The sequence below is a fragment of the Rhinopithecus roxellana genome, chromosome 11 (assembly GCF_007565055.1).
Source record: "Rhinopithecus roxellana isolate Shanxi Qingling chromosome 11, ASM756505v1, whole genome shotgun sequence".
Lineage (NCBI taxonomy): Eukaryota > Metazoa > Chordata > Mammalia > Primates > Cercopithecidae > Rhinopithecus > Rhinopithecus roxellana.
In genome coordinates this window covers 58,017,139-58,022,891 of record NC_044559.1, presented here as the reverse complement: position 1 = coordinate 58,022,891, position 5,753 = coordinate 58,017,139, and the positions used below count along the sequence as shown (strand labels likewise).

Here is a 5,753-nt window from a genome sequence, read left to right as displayed (position 1 = left end):
AAAAAAATCTGGAAGGTTACATAAGACATGAAAAACATCAAAGGCTTCTGCAGAGAAGAGGCAGGAGGCTGGGGCCCAGGGAGACAGGATTTCCACTATATCCCCAACTACACTTGGGATTTTGAACTATGTGAATGTATTACCTATGCAAAAAATAAATTAAAAAGTATACATATATTTATTATAAATATTAAAAAGTATAAATAAAAAAGATTTGAGGCTGGGAGTAGTGGCTCACATCTGTAATCCCAGCACTTTGGGAGGCTGAGGAGGGAGGATTGCTTGAGGCCAAGAATTCGAGTCCAGCCTGGGCAACATAGTGAGACACCCTCTCTTAACAAAACAAAAGTGTTGAGTTTGAATTCTGAGCCACTAGATAACTTTGGAAACATCACTTTCCCCATCTGTAAAATGGAGAAAACAGTACCTGTTTCAGGCAGTCTTTGCAAGAAACAAATGACATGTGAGTGTCTTTGGTGACCCTCTGAGGCACCCCACAGAGGTAAGGGCTTGTCCTCTGGCCTCCCGATTCCCCAGGGCCCTCCCTCCTTCTCACCCTCTCTTGCCCTCCAAATGAAGCTGTCAAGGCCAAACTGTGCGCCTGCCAAGATGGCCCCCACTGGAATCCCTCCCTTGGCTCTCTGCCTGTTGGAACACAGCTAATAGCAAGGAGGAAAAGCCACACTTCGAGGATCTGGGCATTTCAAGGCAGCCAAGCAGCTCTTTGTTTTCTCAGGCTCTCCGCTTGCCAGCTAGTTCCACACATTAGAAATGTTTTGGGTCAGCTCTGCAGTTCTCAACCATAGCACATCCGTCTTGTTTCATGACTACTTCCCTATAATAGCTCTCGGAAAAACTGCACTGGGCCTCGTCCCAAACCACGCTGCTGGCATCCCAAGCTGCATTCAATATGGTGTCTTCGGGTAGTAATTATAAGAGAAGTTGAAAACTCCCGAGACTTCCTCGGGTTTGGTCTGGAGCAACGAGGAGCTGTTTGGGTTGAGTTTCTAGAGAGTTGTCATCACTATGACCTTCAAAATGCTTGAGGCAGGAAGAGGAGCTTAATTTACCATGTTTCTGCTGATTCCAATAACCCTGCTCTTCTCTGCAGCCCAGTGGCTTTTTTTTCCTCCTTGATGTGGATATTTATTGAGTGTCAATGCAAACTGTGATGCTGAAGGAGGTGCTTTTTTTTTTTTTGGAGACAGATTACATGCGTGAGCCACTGCACCCGGCTGAGGTGCTTTCTTTGTTGCCTGGGATAGGGTTGCCAGATTTGGCAAATGAAAACGCAGGATACCCAGTTATATCAGAATTCCAGGTAGTGAAGAATTTTTTAGTATAAGTATGTCCCATGCAATTTTTAGGACATACATTGAAATCATTTATTGTTTTAGTATATAAATATGTCCCACGCAATATCTGTTTTTCTGTTGGTTTGATTGAGTTATTTATTTATTTATTTTTGCCTTTGTTTTTTGAGACAAGGCCTTACTCTGTTGCCCAGGTTGGAGTGTAGTGGCATAATCCCAACTCACTGCAGCCTCGACCTCCTGGGCTCAAGCAATCTTCCCACCTCAGCTTCTCGTGTAGCCGGGATTACAGGTGCACAACACGATGCCTGGCTAATTTCTAAAGTTTTTCAGAGATAGCGTCTTTCTATGTTGCCCAGGCTGGTCTCTAACTCCTTGGTTCAAACAATCCTTCTGCCTCAGCCTCCCAAGGTGCTGGGATTACAGGTGCAAGTCACCATGCTCGGGCCTCCCGTGGAGTATTTGTACGTACTTACATTGTAAATTATTCACTGTTTCTCTGAAATTCAGATTTAACTGGACGTCCTGTACTTACTGAATTTATTTATTTATTTATTTATTTATTTATTTATTTATTTATTTATTTATTTATTTATTTATTTTCTGTCCCTAATACTTTATTGGTCCTCTCTAGGCCTGTGTGCAGCTGGGTGGGTTTGGGGGAGGGTGTCACTATTCACCAGCTCCCAGTTGGAGGCATGAGAAGGCCTTGGCCTAGCTTTTCAGGGTCCCAGACTGTGGAGTTTGGAGGGGCAGATCTGGCCTTTCCTGGGTCAACATAGGGCACCCGTGTAGGGGCACAAGCTCACGATCCATCAGCCAGCCTAGTTGTGTTTGAAGAAGTATTCCTTGCTGTCATTCACGCTGGGGTTGATCATGTCACTGCCAGGCTTCCAGCCAGCAGGACAAACTTCCAGGTGTTCATCTGTGTACTGAAAGGCCTGGACCAGCTGCAGGGCCTTATCCACAAAGTGTCCCACAGGCCAATCATTAACAGCAATCTGGGGAAGGACATCCTTGCCATGGATGATAAAGAGGCCCCTGCAGGCCAGGCGTGGTGGCTCACAGCTGTAATTCCAACACTTTGGGAGGCCAAGGCAGGCAGATCACCTGAGGTGGGGAGTTTGAGACCAGCCTGACCGACATCAAGAAACCCCGTCTCTACTAAAAATACAAAAATTAGCCAGGCGTGCTGGCACACTCCTGTAATCCCAGCTACTCGGGAGGCTGAGGCAGGAGAATCGCTTGAACTGGGGAGGCAGAGATTGCAGTGAGCCGAGATCTCGCCACTGCACTCCAGCCTGGACCACTCCATCTCAAAAAAAAAAAAAAAAGAAGAGGCCCCTGCAGCCAATGCCCTCGTCTGTTTTCGGCACGTCATACTTCTCAGACACACTTCAGGTCACGTCAGCAAGCAGAGGGTTGTCCAGAGGGTCCAAGCCTGCCTCCCTCCTTCCAGGGGGTGTTGCTCCAAGCCAGATGGGTGAACTGAGTCCACCGAGGTCCCTAGCACTTCGCAGCTTTCAGAAGTCCTCAGCATAGTCGCTGAATGCGATGATCTCTGTGGGGGCACACAAAAGTGAAGTCCAAGGCTCAGTGGCTCACATCTATAATCCCAGCACTTTGGGAGGCCGAGGCTGGCAGATCACCTGAGGTCAGGAGTTCAAGACTGACCTGACCAACATGGTGAAATCCCATCTCTACTAAAAATACAAAATTAGCAGGGCGGGGTGGCACATGGGCATCCCAGCTACTTGGGAGGCTGAGGCAGGAGAATCGCTTGAACCCAGGAGGCAGAGGTTGCAGTAAGCCGAGATCGAGCCACTGCACTCCAGCTTGGGCAACAGACCCAGACTCTGTTTCATAAAAAAAAGTGAAGTCCAGAGGATGGAAAAAGAGGATCACGTGCTTCCCTCTGTAGTCCAACAGCTTTACCTCCTGTAGGCTCCATCCACCACAGCAGGGGCCTTGAAGTCAGGGGTGAGCTTTCCGATGTGCAAGTTACCCGAGGCCATGACTGAAAGCTCCATGGGCAAAGGCCAGACGCAGGATAACCAGATGTGTGGACCTGCGTTCTCAGCACCCTGGGCACCCTGTATCTATTTACCCGGCCACTCTGCCTGTGAAAGACATGAGCAGAATCCTCTTGAGTCATGCAGAGGAGACAGGAGGCCTATTCCTCTTGTTCTCCGGCCTTAGCCTGCTTCTTTATTTTCTTATTTTTTTTATTATTATTTTTTAGAGATGATCTCTCTGCTGCCCAGTCTCAAGTTCAGTGGCACGATCATGGCTCACTGCAGCCTCTAACTCCTGGCTCAAGCGATCCTCCCACCTCAACCTCCAGAGTAGCTGGGACTACAGGCACACACTACCACGCCTGGCTAATTATTATTATTTTTTAAATTTCTTCTAGAAACAAGGTCTTGCTCTGTTGCCCAGGCTGCTCTTAAACTTCTGGCCTCTAATGATCCTCCCACCTCAACCTCCCAAAGTGCTGAAATTACAGGTGTGAGCCACTGTGCCCAATCTGGCCTGAGCTTGCTTCTTTAGCCCAACTCTCCGCCCCGGGTCACAACATGAGAACCCCTGTAGGGACAAGGCGCCAGTGCACTCGCTTTGACTGGCACTCTCTACTGTGCACGGGGCCTCGCCCTGCCTGGCACCCACTTCCAGAGCCCGCCTAACCTCCGAGTCCTGCGGCTGCCGCTCTGCCTGTGCCTGGGATCCGCCCACGTGGCTCTGCTGGGGCTGCCAGGCTCCCTCTTTAGTGACATATCCGCACTTGGTTTCCCCCTGGGTTTCTTCTGTGTCCACTCTGAGGAATAATTCAGCCTGATTCCTGATTCCGTGCAACCTGAGACCCTGCTCGGATTCTAGATCCTGTGACCCTAGCTCTCAACAGATCTGTCCTGTCCTGTTTTTTTTTTTTGTTTTTGTTTTTGTTTTTAAGATGGAGTTTTATGCCGGGCGCGGTGGCTCAAGCCTGTAATCCCAGCACTTTGGGGGGTCGAGGCGGACAGATCACCTGAGGTCAGGAGTTCAAGACCAGCCTGGCCAACATGGTGAAACCCCGTCTCTACTAAAAATACAGAAAAAATTAGCTGGGCGTGGTGGCGGGCGCCTGTAATCCCAGCTACTGGGGAGGCTGAGGCAGGAGAATCACTTGAACCTGGGAGGCAGAGGTTGTAGTGAGCCGAGATCACGCCACTGCACTCCAGCCTGGGCGACAAGAGTGAAACTACGTCTCAAAAAACAATAAAGATGGAGTTTTGCTCTGTCATCCAGGCTGGAGTACAATGGTGCGATCTCAGCTCACTACAACCTCTGCCTCCTGGGTTCAAGCGATTCTCCTGCCTCAGCCTCCCAAATAGCTGGGATTACAGGCACACGCCTCCATGCCCAGCTAATTTTTGTATTTTTGGTGGAGATGGGGGGTGGGGGTTCCACCATGTTAGCCAGGCTGGTCTCGAACTCCTGACCTCAAGTGATCCAACTGCCTCGGGCTCCCAAAGTGCTGGGATTACCGGTGTGAGCCACCGCGCCCCTACCCTGTCCTCTTAAAATGGTTCTGCCTGCTGACTTGATGTTAGAATGTAGCTCAGAGAGGATTTTTGTTTTTAAGAAGCAGCAGCCACTATCAGTCTAGAGGCCCTACTTCCATAAACCCAGCCACTCTCCTTGAAATCCTGTTATCAAAAGCCCTGAGCCAATTCTGAAGGCAGGAGTCCATGTGCAGCCAGGCAGTGTCCCAGCCAGCACCCTCGCCATGGGCTTGCTTTGCTCAGGGGTGGCAGTGACTGGGGAGTAATTTCTGCACTTTTATTCTGGCTCAGCAGGTGAGTCTCCAATAGACTCTGGGCCAGAGTCCTTAGAGAGAGCTGTGGCATGCAAGAAAACAGAATTCAAACTCACTTCTGGATCTCTTTGTGATGCCAGATGCTCTGCTGGCTCCTGGGGACACACGCTCACTCAACGACTGAATGCCCTGGGACTCCCTTGCAATGGCAGGCCATGTGACTGGGGCCATCCTGCCAGCTGGTGGCCTCCAAGATGGCACACAAAGATGCCTCCCTGTGACCTCTTAAAGTCTGACCTTCAGCCAGAGGACATAAAGTACCAAATCTGTGTGTGTTTGCTGGTCTGCCATGACAAAACACCACCAACTGAATGGCTTAAAGCCACATAAATTATTGTCTCCCAGTTCTGGAGCCCAGGAGTCCAAAATCAAGGTGTTGGCAGGGTCGTGCTCCCTCTGACACCTGCAGGGGAAAACCCTTCCTTGACTCAGCCTAACTTCTGGTGGTTTGCTGGTTACCTTTGGCATTCCTTGGCTTCTGACAGGTCCCTCCCACCTTCTGTTGTCACATGGCATTCTCCCCTGTCTTGTGGGCCAGAGGCTGCCCATGAACAAAATATTTTAACACACACTGGTTGGTATTT

At 49.6% G+C, this 5,753-nt stretch overlaps 1 pseudogene; it reads right to left on the bottom strand.

The window, feature by feature from the left end:
* Positions 1-2,106: 2,106 nt before the first annotated feature.
* LOC104672440 lies at positions 2,107-3,328 on the bottom strand (annotated as a pseudogene).
* Positions 3,329-5,753: the final 2,425 nt, after the last annotated feature.